This window comes from Nannobrachium achirus (assembly GCF_963921795.1).
Source record: "Nannobrachium achirus genome assembly, chromosome: 1".
Classification (NCBI taxonomy): Eukaryota; Metazoa; Chordata; class Actinopteri; order Myctophiformes; family Myctophidae; genus Nannobrachium; species Nannobrachium achirus.
This window is the reverse complement of record NC_137810.1, coordinates 70,642,034-70,656,888: the sequence shown is the minus strand read 5'-3', so window position 1 is coordinate 70,656,888 and position 14,855 is coordinate 70,642,034.

The following is a 14,855-nucleotide window of genomic DNA, read 5'->3' as shown; positions in this document are numbered from 1 at the left end:
CATGAGATCACTTTGTCATGTTATAGTGTTATATATTGTATAGGAGGATTGACATACTGTGTGTGTGGAGGTCCAGGTTCATCACTGAAGAGAGGACCTTGTCCTTTAGACGCGTCACTCTTCATAGACACACAGCTGGGTGTTGGAGACTCTGCTCTGTGACTTCTGGAATCATACAATGTTTATACATTTATCATGTGAATGAAAAAGTCATTTTATTTGTATGAGAGAGTAGAACTGTTTTGGCTCCTCAATGTTGAAACCACAGGAAAAACTGTAAAAATAGCAATAGAAACAGTAATAAAAAGTCAGACAGACAGATATTCCTATTTATTTCCTGCTCTATATTTGCTGTGTGTGTGTGTGTGTGTGTGTGTGTGTGTGTGTGTGTGTGTGTGTGTGTGTGTGTGTGTGTGTGTGTGTGTGTGTGTGTGTGTGTGTGTGTGTGTGTGTAAATGCTCAGTGCAGATGTGATGACATGTTTCCAATAAAGGATGCTGATAGTTAATGTCTTGTGTCCATAATGTTTGTACAGAACCAGACTGGGAACAGAACATGTAAATAACATGCAGACACATGACTGTCCAACATGACATGAGAATAAGTAGAACAGAAAGCATAATGTTTCCAGTGGTGTGATATGGATTTTTTAAGTGGTGGCCCTCTAAATTCATGATGTCAGGTGCACGCGTGCACGTCACGTGCATGTGCCATGTGCATGCGCCATGTGTACCTGCAGATGCTATTGTGCATGCCTGCCGCACGGTGCTACAGTTGAAATACTGTAGGCTATTCAACAACAAACAATTTTTTTTATGTAATTGTATTTCTTATTATTTAGTTACATTTGTTTCAATTCATGTATTTTCCTTTAAGTTTAATATAAAATAACTTTACATAGACTTTACATGACTCATCCACACACAGTAAAGTCTGCTAGCTCCTTTCCTCTCCCTCTGCTATGCAGCTCTGACAAAATGAGCGATTTAAACTCTTTATTTCAACATGCTGCTTCGTTTTTCTTCCACGCTTGAGAAGTAAACAGATGAGAGACCGGTATAGGACCTTTACTTTTTGGATAGAATGTTCACAGAAGGTAAGAAGTGTTCACGAACGGCAGAGCTTCCCCCAATTGACCGATTGTGGATGACAAGTGTGAGGAACCTCATCTTGGAGCTGCATAGCGGAGGGAGAGGTTCCCAAAGGAGCTAAAAGTCTACAAAGAATGCAAGGACAACGTTCTGCTGGCCGCATATACAAGTGTAAATGAGGACGTAGGTGAGAACTGCCTACCAGAGTATTGTTATGCAAAGCAGCAAGGTAGGGGATTGAAGTGTAGTGTTGACCGTGGGTCACACACCTTGACCACGTGCGTGTACACGCGTGTGTGTGCGTGCATGTGGGGCACGTGTGTGTGTGTGTGTGTGTGTGTGTGTGTGTGTGTGTGTGTGTGTGTGTGTGTGTGTGTGTGTGTGTGTGTGTGTGTGTGTGTGTGTGTGTGCGTGCATGTGGGGCACGTGTGCGTGCAGCTTGATACGTCTGGGCTCACCGAGCCCAACCGAGCCCACGGCATCTCACCCCACACTGTATCTCCACCAGGCCGGGTTGGCTACATTATCAGTCTTTGATGGTTGAAGACTCATTTGCCAAAATGTAAAGTGGGCTGGTATAGCGCCACCATGAAAATATATACATAATGCATGGATTGGCTTCCTCTGCCTATTGGCAGTGTGCAGAAGAAATGTGACTCGTTTCAATCTAGTAGTTTGCTAGATTAGCCACAGACAGAGAGACAGAAAACAGGCAGATGCTTGGCCTTCAGTCTGGCAGAGATAAAAATCACTTCAGCACTGAACACCATATTGTTGTGATTTGTACCACTTCAATCACAAACTGAACACTAAGTTAATAGCTAATGAATGAATACGAACACATCTTGTTTTATAGTAATTTGCACATATAACTTAGCATGAGATCACTTTGTCATATTATTGCGACCGAAGGTCGCATATACTCTGAAGAATTGTGTCGCTTGAGCGAAGCCTTGAGTGTCCGAAGCCTCTGTGATGTCAGTGTGATGTCAGCGAGTTGTGACATCACTTCCTGTACAGGACAGCTACACGAAATGTGGATAACACTATATATGGAGATAGTCCAGTCCATCATGTCATATGGGACTACCGTCATAGAAAGTAGCCATTGTTAGGCCGGAGTCAATGGCTGTCTGTCTGACTGCCAAGTCTGCCATTGACTTGCAGCGCATGAACGCCGCACTGGAGCGTGAAAACCAACAGGCCTGATGGAAAATGATACATGGCCGCAGGCTTTGTGACGTCCCACATCTTATGTGCTGGGCATACTACTAACCGACGCCAAGGACCTCCAGAGGCCATACAAAGAGTATCTAACCCGAGGCCCCTTACTAAGTAGCATACATTTACAACATACCTTCTCCAAAAACATCAATATTGAACTCCATATGTATATGGATACATACATGTATTTTTATTAATAAAGGATAAAATTAAATAAAAATGCCATAGATGGGCATTCCCAAAAGCAAAATCCCTTTATGCCCATATATGGGGATTTCTGATGTCATCAATCTCTGGCCCTAACTAGCTCAAAAGCCTGCTTTACTCTGATTTACACCCGACCTTTCCAGATGATGACCTATCTATATGGGTAAAAGTCTGGCAGAGATAAAAATCAATTCACCACTGAACACCATATTGTTGTGATTTGTACCACTTCAATCACAAACTGAACACTAAGTTAATGCTGATGATTGAATACGAACATGTATTGTTTTATAGTAATTTGCACATATAACTTAGCATCAGATCACTTTGTCATGTTATAGTGTTATATATTGTATAGGAGGATTGACATACTGTGTGTGTGGAGGTCCAGGTTCATCACTGAAGACAGGACCATGTCCTTTAGACGCGTCACTCTTCATAGACACACAGCTGGGTGTTGGAGACTCTGCTCTGTGGATGTGATGTTTGTCATCTTCCTTCTTGCTCTCCATGTTGCTCTTTATTAAACCTGTCAAGATTACAGTCAATAAAATAGAGAGGAGAGAGAGAGAGAGAGAGAGAGAGTTTAGTTGCCGACAACACATTTCTAGAACGGTGTCAGTAATATTTTCAATATCATTGAAAATATGTGTTTGTATGTGTAGCTAAGCTAGTGTAATTTTTATTTCTGCCTCTTGGCCAGTTCATTCTTGAAAAAGAGATCATGTCTCAATGTTTTTTACTGGTTAAATAAAGGTTAAATAAAAAAATAAAAAAATCATTCTGTATTATCAATATGCCACTGACATAGGATGATATGATGAAATATTAACTGTGAGTCTGCTATGAGGCAACAATATCATCATCATAATGATGAGACTACAGTAGATGAACAACAATATCACCATCATAATGATGAGACTACAGTAGATGAACAACAATATCACCATCATAATGCTGAGACTACAGTAGATGAACAACAATATCACCATCATAATGCTGAGACTACAGGAGATGAACAACAACATCACCATCATAATGATGAGACTACAGTAGATGAACAACAATATCACCATCATAATGATGAGACTACAGTAGATGAACAACAATATCACCATCATAATGATGAGACTACAGTAGGTGCAGATGCATGCAGTAGCTCTTGTCAACCAACAGGTGTCCTACTGCACCACAGAATTGAAATATCACAATAGAAGAACAGGGAGACACTCATGTTCCAACAGAACAAGGCAGACCTTTGAATATCATGTTAATAATACTATTGATTAACATACTTTACCCTGGTTAAAACAATGTTTCATTCATTAAACTAAGTCATGGACTGCTGGCAGCTTTGAGATGTCGGATAGTTCAGCAATTCCTTTGTATTAAAATATTTAAAATATACATATTTTTCTTGATTGGATTGTTTTTATTGTAAATGTGTTAATTGTAAAATAGCTTACTACATTCACAAACATTAAATAGTCAAAAGGAAACCAAACCACATCCTTAAAACAACTTCCTCTCAACCACATGGTTTATATTCAAGAGAAGCAGGGAGCAGCCTGCTCTCTGCATGTTGCACATCTGGTCTGCAACGGAAACACTGTGTGTGTGTGTGTGTGTGTGTGTGTGTGTGTGTGTGTGTGTGTGTGTGTGTGTGTGTGTGTGTGTGTGTGTGTGTGTGTGTGTACAGGATACAGTAAACAGGATGACACTGTTAACTCACAATGAAACCAACGAGATTTCAGCCGAGTGGGAAAAGACCGCCGAGTGCAAAGCTGACGCGGGTTTACCTAACCGTCAAAAAAGCTCATAAATAATTATTTCAAATGCATGCGTCACTTATAGGGTTAAATAATCAACATAATTATTTCATAATCTTCTGCTCTGTCTAAATAAGTATTTTACTGGTGACATCAATCATAAGATTCATAACCAGATTAACCACAGAGAACAAGTACAGACAGGCAGACTAGACAACAGGGAGTGGTAGCTTTAGTAGAAACCAGAAGCATAAAGTAGCCTATAAACTGTTCCTGTGAGAACCAAGTGGTTCTAGTAGTGAATATTAAAACAACAACACCTACTTTACGTAAAGTTGGTTAAGTTTGGTCCATTCTGTTTTGTTTTGTCATCCGCACAGACTGTCAAGTTCACAGTTGTTGTCGTGTCTCAAAATGGTTCCCGAGCTGCGCACTTTAATTTCCTTTATAATGTGACTTTGACCCGCCTCTACAGCTCTAGGGCTACAGTCAGTTAGATGATATCGTCATACACAGGTGAACACATAATAGTCAGGGAACGAGTTGGGCAAGTCCCACCATGTCTCATTCTAACTCCAAGTTATTATGTTATGAGTAGCCTATGCTATGACTGTAGTCAGTGTTTAAACACACAATAGAAGATCATTGGGCTGACTGACGTGAGGACAGGGTTCACCCTGCATGAACACAAGCTGAAATACAACGCCATGCATTTGTTGTCTTTGTACTGTAGGAACACTATAGCCCAGTGGTTCTCAACCTTTTCAGACCACGACCCCTAAAATAATCATATTTTAACTGGGGACCCCCCCACCCTGAACCGTTACATTTTGTATAACACGGTTTGATTGGGACAACAGCAGATCTACATGCTCACAACGCCTCGCAACGAAACATTGTGAGCATGTAGATCTGCTATTTTCACAATTTCTGCCTTTAAAATTTGACAATTTGGCCAATGTTTAATTTGTCATTTTAGAAGCATTAAAAAGTCCTTAAATTGTCACTTTAGAAGTGTGCAGATACCCTCTCCTTATGTTGGTTTGTTTACTGTTGAGAGAGAAAACAATGTTTCACATTAAGTTAATCATCTGGGGACCCCCCTAAAATAATTTGGGCCCCCCCTGGGGGTCCCGACCCACAGGTTGAGAACCACTGCACTAGCCTGTTCACACAATAGACAGACAGACTGGCAGACAGACAGACAGACAGACAGACAGACTGGCAGACAGACAGGCATGTCAGACACACAGACAAGAGAGTCTTTTCACCGCAGTTTATGACTCATTTCGCCTACCCCCAATTCTGCTGTCAGACTGTCCATGTTTGCATATTATCCCTTTGTCATTTAAGTATTATAGTGACTGTGACAGTGGTGTTACCTGGCTGTCAAACGGTGACCATTAGTCCTACACATGGCTATGCACTCCATAGTAACCACATCAATAGTTTTAGGCGAATCTGCCTGACACCAATAAAATAAACAGAAGCAGATTTACAGTGGAAAGGGGAGGTGAGGATGGGCTTAGATAGATGTCGTTCATATCCAGTCTATATTCTTAATCGTATTTACGGTGTTATAGCCATATTTTGAGCGGTGCCACCGTTTGCCACGTACGGTCTCCTCTCCTCAGCATGTTACTAGGACAACGACCGACGCCGTCTCGAGATAAACTGTTCTCGAGATAAACTATAACCGGCATGTATCTTTCTCACTGACTGCTACTACTGCTGCTGCTACTACTGCTGCTGCTGCTGCTGCTACATGCTGCTGCTGCTGCTGCTGTTGTTGTTAATGTTATATTTCCGCCCCTGCCCAGGTTTTGAAGATGCATTCAAAACGGTCGTGAAGTTCTATTAACAACTCGGCCATAATTATGATTAGGCTAGATATCGTTCCTGGCCAAGGTTTAGCCTAAACGTCTATCTCTGACATTCTCTGTCGCTATACTCTCCCAAAACTATAACTGACATTCCAAAGTGCAATTCTCCTCCTCCAACAACATGGCTGTAGCCTACCAACTAAAACATAAAGTGAAGTGCAGTCAGTGATTACACTAAACTAAAACATAAATATAAAGTACAGTCAGTGATTACCCTAAACAGGTAACGTCGCGGGTGTTCCATAATATTCCATAGGCATGTAAAGATGAGTTGTTGGGTTATCCAGTCTGTGCGTGTTTCCTTTCTGCTCCGACTCTGCGACAAGCACTTTAAACACCTCCCCCTCTCTCTCTCTCTCTCTCTCTCTCTCTCTCTCTCTCTCTCTCTCTCTCTCTCTCTGTGTGTGTGTGTGTGTGTGTGTGTGTGTGTGTGTGTGTGTGTGTGTGTGTGTGTGTGTGTGTGTGTGTCTGTGTCTCCCCCCCCCCCCCTCTCTCTCTCTCATGGCCATTGGCCAACTGCTGCTGAAGACACGTGATTTACAGTAAAGTAGAGAGAGGGAGGGAGGCAGGGAGATTTGGCACATCAAAGCATTATGATTATTAATACCACAAAATAATAAACTAATGACAGAGTAGACCTACAGCATCTTGCAATGGGCCTGGTGTACAAGATACACTACACCTCCAAGATACCCTTGTACCTGACAAACTACTTCTTAAAGGTCAAGGATGTTCACGATCACAACACCAGAGGCAGCTCCACTAATCATGATCAACCTAAATTTACCACTAAACAAGGCTCTAATTTGTTCTTCTGCTATACCACCAACATGTGGAACGCCCTACCGCAGGCCTTAAAGGAGAGCAAATCCCTAGCCTCCTTCAAATTGTTCTGAAAAGTCACCTTCAGGCCTGACTAAGCCCCCATCTGTTGTTTTTATTGCCCCGTTTGCCTTGGCATGACAGGGGTGAAAACAGACCCATCCCAAGGGAGGATAACACGGGAATCGTCTGTTTTTTTTTTTTATTATTTTCTTTTCTGCTTTTGTAATTGATGTTATCCTAAGCAAAGTAGGCCTACTCTGTTCTATCCTTCTGTCTTTCAATGTTATATGAGATACATAAAGCGGTTCCTGTGGAAATAAGCCATAAAGCTTACTAGGATCTCCTTTTACGTAATTTACCTTGTACCAGTGATTTGCTGTCATGAAACTGTACTTTTGTCTATTGCAAACTGCTAATAAACCCTTCAATCAATCAATACCGTAGATAAAATAACACAGCATTTTTGTAGTGAAAGTCAACATTTTGGAATTGACATGACTTTGTGAATCCATTGTTAAAGGTTGTAGGTTGTCCCCTGACTGTTCAGATGCTGCTGATGTGCATGGCAGTAGTGGTCAAGGCGCGTACCACATACTAGGCTATGATGCCTGCTGGCGTCGCTGGTTCGATTCCCGATCCGGACGACCTTTGCCGCATGTCATTCCCTATCTCTCTCCCCATTTCCTGTCAGTCTACTGTCCTATCAAATAAAGCCCCCCCCCCCCCCAAAAAAAGAAAAAAGAAATACATGTGCAAAGAGTTGAGGAGGAGTGGCTTATTGTCTGAAACCCATTGCTCATGAGGGTGAGGAGTGGACATGTGTGTGTGTGTGTGTGTGTGTGTGTGTGTGTGTGTGTGTGTGTGTGTGTGTGTGTGTGTGTGTGTGTGTGTGTGTGATAATTAAACAAAGTAAAGTTGATCAATCAGACAGACAATAATGAGTTGTCTCCTATACAGCATGTTGACTAGAAGTTATTAGATATTAGTAGTAATTATAGGCTAACTAAGTACGTACTTATACTTACTTTACTTATAAATTATTAAGTACTTATACTTACTTTACTTACTAGTAAGACACCTAAGTCTATATAACTTCTAGACTAAAAATGTCAGTGCAGTGTGGCTGGTTCTACAGACAGGGACCTCCATACATGGGCATAAAAGGCATTGTATGTAGCCGATGTGGCATCCATATATGGGTATGCCCATATCAAGTAGGGGAACCACACTAACATAATCCCTAGTATGCCCATATATGGAGATCCCTGTCTGTAGAACCAGCCACACTGGTTAGACTGACATGTATAGTCTATTAGGTAGACTGACAAGTCTGACATGCATATTGGCATTCACAGAGTATCAATATTAAAAATGCTATATTTGATGTTGACTTGGATTGTCATTGTTGACTAAATCCATAAGGAAACGTTTTTATTTAACTAACAAGTGACTGTGGAACTGAATTATTACACAATATTAATTTCTGATCCAAACTCAAATAATTAGTAGTGAAAATAGCTGACCTACAAGCTCTGTCTGCTCCTTTACATTACAGACAGACAAATATTACATTACATTTTCACTGTTGTCATAATTATTACAGTTTCTTAAATGTTTCTTTCAAGAGAAGCTCATGGAGGGAACTTTAAGGAAGAGAGGAGAGCAGTCTTTTCCTGCCTCTCCTCTGTCTGCAGCTGAAACAACGGTGTCGGGTGTCACTAACATGTGAGGCACTGCAGAGCAAAACACAACGTATGGCATAACTTTCTTACTCTGTGTGCAGTTATTGTGCATGCCATGGCCACGCACTCAATTATTATTATATACAATTATTATATTGTTTTAACATTTTAACATTTTGACAGTTCTTACAACTATGCCTAAACCAAACCTTAAAGGAGTATTTCACCCCTAACATGACTTTTGTTTTTGTTTTTGGTTGTTGCACACACTTCTCACGTAAAATCTCAAAGCATCAACCTATAACATACAGATGTCAATTACACATCACCTTGTCAAAACACTACACAATGTTCAGTTGTTGCACACACTTCTCAAGTAAAATCTCAAAGTATCAACACACAACACACAACTATTTAAAACTCTACACATTCAAGTCTGATGTCAATTACACAAGCACCTTGTTGTATAAACACTATTGCACAACTGAACATTGAGACAGGAACCAGAGACAGTGATGGGCACAACATACAAAAATTATTTGAAATACAAAGATACTATCTTGGTGACACTATCCTGGTCAATATTAGACCAAGTACTGACCAAGTATTTAGATTTTTTTCAAAATACTTTTTTATATTTTTTGCCCATCTCTGACCGGAGGCATGATGCCTAAATCTACTGTAGGCTAAATCATGTAGCCAAATAAAACCTTTTGGATGCATATTTGTGTGCTGTTTTATGTTTGACTATATAAAAAAAGTAGGCCAACACTGAGTAATTTTACAAAAGGAGAAATAGCTCATTCTCCAGAGTCAATGTCATTCATATGGTGTGTTCCAATTCAATGGTGTGTTTTCAATTTTGCACTCCAGTGTGCTGTAAATGCTTGGTAGTGTGCACTAAGTTGTGTGTACTGAATGAATGGTATGTGTCATTTGAAAATATGGCGTGTGTACCAAATGAAAACACAAGTCCATTTTGTGAACACAGTTACACTAAGACACCATGCTTGTCCTGTCCTGTCCTCTCCTCTCCTCTCCTCTCCTCTTCTCTGTGATATATTGGTAGAGAGCCCACCTGCAAAGCAGAAGTTTCAGGGTTCCATTCCAGGCCCTGCTACTGTGTCACCATGAACCTCCAACTGTGATAGAGGTCACATAGGAGGAGCTAAATGTTTCCCCAGGATCAACTATATCTAATCATAATTAATGGGTGGGGGTGTCTACAAAGTTTTAAAGACAAATTCTTATAAAGAATAATGGAGTGTTGGTCTGAATTAATCAGTGGTTCTCAACCAATCCACATAGGTAGAAGAATAAAAGTCTGCACACCGATTTATGCTCCCAATGATAAAAGTTTACTTGTGGTAACGTTTCGAGCCTAACGGCTCTTCATCAGACCTTCACAATAGCAGTGTAGACATGCATTTATCTAGTCAGTGTGTCATCCCACACCTGTGGGCCATAGACCAATCAGTCCCCAATCAGTGTCCCATGTTCAATGTCACCAATACATATTACATGTCTTGTATTTGTACCTCATACATCGTATACATTATATACATACATATACATAACCAATTCTGTTCCCAAGAATTACAAATATACAAATACAAAAGGACTCAGGCCCTTAGGCCATCATAATGCTACCTAAAAGAGGCGCCTCTTGTCTATTGTAGAGATTAGTAAACATGGGACAAAAACACCTTAATATACTAGTAAGACACCTCAGGGTGACATGCGACCTCGCCCTAAAGGGCGAGGTCGCGCCAATTCTTGACTATCTGGCCAACCACAGTGTTTCTCTGACGATTCTAGTTGTTATCATTCTGGGGGGAGTTTGTTCATGTTTTTGTGAGGGTATCAACCCTAGGAGACACGGGGAGAACATGCAAACTCCACACAGAAAGGCCCTATCGCCAACCCCACCGAGGGTGTGAGCGATGGGGCCTAAACATGGAAATGTGGAGAACACTATATATGGAGATAGTCCAGTCCATCATGTCATAATGGGACTACCGTCATAGACAGTAGCCATTGTTAGGCCGGAGTCAATGGCTGTGTCTATGACGGTAGTTCCATATGACATATTGGACTAGACTATCTCCATATATAGTGTTATCCACATCTCCATGTTAGGACTCATATATGGGCATAAAAAGTATGTCATGTGACATCACTTCCTGTACAGACAGTCAGCCATTGACTCCGGATTAACAATGGCTACTGTCTATGACGGTAGTCCCATATGACATATTGGACTATAGACTATCTCCATATATAGTGTTATCCACATCTCCATGTTTAGACAGCCAATGACTCCGGCCTAACAATGGCTACTTTCTATGACGGTAGTCCCATATGACATGATGGACTGGACTATCTCCATATATAGTGTTATCCACATTTCGTGTAGCCGCCCTGTACAGGAAGTGATGTCACAACTCGCTGACATCACACTGACATCACAGAGGATACGGAAGGACGGTCACGAGGATACGGAAGGAAGGAAGGAAGGAAGGACACTCAAGCGACACGATTCTTCAGAGTATATGCGACCTTCGGTCGCAAATACAATATACACAGGAGAGACTGTTATACTAGAGGAAATAAACAAACAGGGCAGTACTTCAATTGAAAAAAGAAAACACCAGATATATATGAACATCAGAAATAGACAACAAACACAAACACTGTGTCTGTCAGTACCCAGATCCATATAGGCCCAAATCCAGCAGAGACCCCCTATAGGAAGGGTCTAATATCGTAGTCCTCATTAAGGCCCTTAGGAGCTAGAGTCTGCAATGTGTGAATCCAAAAAAGTTCCCGTTTTAACAGCATGTTATTAATGTTTCCCCCTCTGCGTGGTAGTTGTATTGATTCGATACCTGTGTATCTAAGCATAGAGACAGTGTGTCCTGCTTTAGAGAAGTGTACAGCCACAGGGCTAGTGATAACATTGTTTCTAATTGTACTGCGATGTTCTGCAATGCGGGTTTTTCAATGGTCGTGAGGTTTTCCCAATATACGCCAGCCCACAAGGGCACTTCAACATATATATCACATTGGCTGTTGAGCATGAAATTATGCCTTTGATTTTGAATTTCTTCCCTGTATGGGGATGGTTAAACAAGTTAGATTTGCGTGTAAAGTTACACTGTTGACATCGGCCACAGGGGTAATTTCCAGCTGGGTTGTCACTAAGAAAGTGTGAGGGTGCTGGGGGGGGCAAATCAGCCCTCACCAGCATGTTACGCAGATTGGGGGCCCTCTTGTGTACCACCCGGGGGGGTTGGGGTAAACATTTTTTTAGCACGGGATCTGTGTCGATAATATACCAATGTTTCTTTATGGCCTTTTCTATATATGCTGTTGGAGACAACAAAAGTTCAGGAGTACAGACCACACCGGATAACCACCTCCTACCTTCCCTAACGCTCCAATCTAACTACCTTTCTCCTCCCTACCTCACCTGCCTCAGATCTCACTGATAACAACCCCTCCCTTATCTCCTCCTACCAAGCAATCAAGCGCTGCATTTAAACCTGGCCTCGCCAGCAGCATTTCATGCTCAGTTCTCGCATGGGAACCCACGCAACAGTACTTCGTACTAAGAGAAACTTTGTTTTCGCAAAAACCTGTCCTAAACGACATTAAACTACTACTACTACTACTACCATTCTCATCACCCATCCGCCACGATGGACCCAGATGAGCCAATGGAACTCAATGCCTCGGAGGACGAGATCCTTCCAACCATCGACCTCCGAGTCATTTTGGACAGACAGCGAGCCACCGTCGCTGCCACCGCCATCACCACCACCGCCACCACCACTTCGGCAACTTCCACCACCACCGCGCCGCCACCCGCCCTCACCCCCACCCCCGCGGAACTTCACCACAGGCCGAGGAGCACTCCTACACGGAGCCACCATTCATCCCCAGCACGCTCCACTCACCGTTCCACTGCCGCCTCCGCTCTTCGCCCGTACACCAGGAGCCGTTCTGCCACCTCCGTGCCATCTGCCAGGTCAGTCACTCCCTCCATTGCCATTAATGATTGGACCATACGTGGCTTACAGAACGCCCTGACTAGTTTAAACGTAACATTTCCCCGTGCTGCAGTTAAAGCCACTTTGTTTGATCTATACTGTAATGCTATGCGAGATCCCTCCATGCCCGGTCCGTCGCACGTTGATGACGCGGGACCGACAGGCGTGTCAGAGGGAAACCCCGGGGAATCCCCGTCCCGCCCACCCCCTAGGAAAGCTCCTCGTAAAACTCGCCACGTCGCTTCCCCCGCCATTTCCCCCGCTGTCACTACTAACGTCTCTGCAACCACTGTTCACTCTTCCCCATCCACGTATTCCAACCCACTGCTGCACTTACTTAACATGTATGCACAGGGGACTGCACAAACCCAAACCCCCGTCCAATCTTCCATTATTCTCGGCCACACACAAACACCCCCCCCCCCTCCCCCCCGCAATCAGGCCACGGGTCTAACGACCCAGAGCCAATCTGTCCTCCCTCCCCCCACCATGTTTAATCAGCCTACTCTCTTTCAACAGGCTTTAACTGCCCCCCTCCCCCCCACAGCTAATCAGCTCACTTTTTCCCAAACCCAGGCCCAAACTGTCCCCCCTCCCCCCACCATGCTTAATCAGCCTACTCTCTTTCAACAGGCTTTAACTGCCCCCCTCCCCCCCACAGCTAATCAGCTCACTTTTCCCCAAACCCAGGCCCTACCACCCATTCTTCACTCCCTCGCCACGGCCAACCAGGCCGCTTACTTCAACCCACAGCTACAAACTGTCCCCCTGAACTACCTACCAGTAGCCCAGGCCCACGTCCACACACCCATACCTCAATTTTCTTTTTCCCTCTCCACAGCCCTGCCCGCTCCCGTACCTCCGTCGGCCATCTCCGCCAACCCGATGCCGGTGTCAAACGCACTCCGCATCCAGATTCTCCAGGGTACGGACGTGGACCTAGCTGCTTTAATCAAACCCTCTGCTTTCTCCCACCAGGCCAGGACCGTAGATTGCGGAGGGGTGTCCATCACCCTCCGCGATCTCAACTCAGCCACTAACCCCACTATTCTCTCCCCCACAGAATTCGTCCTGGCTTTTTCCCTCTACCGGAACGTCATTTGTTCCGTTTTCCCCTACCGCAGGCAGGAGCTGGATGATTATTTGCAAATAATCATGGACCTAGCTATCCGTTTCTCCGGGCCCCTTTTCTACCACTATCACAGGCAGTTCGCAGCGACGGCGGCAGCCCGACTCCAGCAGTCGAACCAGCTGACCTACTGGGGGGCACTGGACTCCGAGCTGTACTGCCGGCTCTTTGCCGGCATAACCGCCGTCGCTTGCGACCTGTGCAGTTGCCCGGCCCACCCCACCTCAGCCTGCGTCCTCGCCACCTCCCGCCCCTCAACCTCCAGCTCTTTCACCCGGCCATCTTCCTATCAGGTACCCCAAACCCATACACAACTCCCACAGCTCATGGCCCGCCCAGCTAAGCCCGTAACCCAACGCCCCACCGCACTCCCAGCCTCCTCCCAGGATAGGGATCGTCGAGGCCGCCCCATCCTATTTGTCGGGCAAAAAATGCTGTGCAATAATTTCAATGACAAGGGCTGTAACTCGTCCGCTTGTAAATTGTTGCATGTATGCTCTTTTTGCTCCGGAGCCCACTCCCGTGTCGCATGCCCCCACAACCCCACCAAACCCTCAAGCAGTTGACTAGTAAAGCACCTAGCCACCCCTATCAACATCCCAGCCCTAGCTTCAGAGCTAACTTCACACCCAGACCCCGATTTTGTCCGATTTTTCCTAGACGGCCTCAACCACGGCTTCTCCCCGGGCCTCGTCACACCCCCAGACACAAATCTCACCTGCAATAACCTCCAATCCGCCCTGACAGACCCAGACACTGTCGATACCCTAATCACCAAGGAAGTCCAGCAAGGTTTCATGATAGGCTCATTTCCCTCTCCCCCCTTCACCAAATTCCGCATCAGCCCCGTCGGAATAGCCACCCGCAAATACTCCGGCAAAAAACGCCTCATCATAGACCTGTCTTCCCCCCACGGTTCCGCAAATCCTAGCATTAACAGTCTCATCCCCAGCTCCGACTATTCCCTCCATTATTCTACAGTGGCCCACGCCA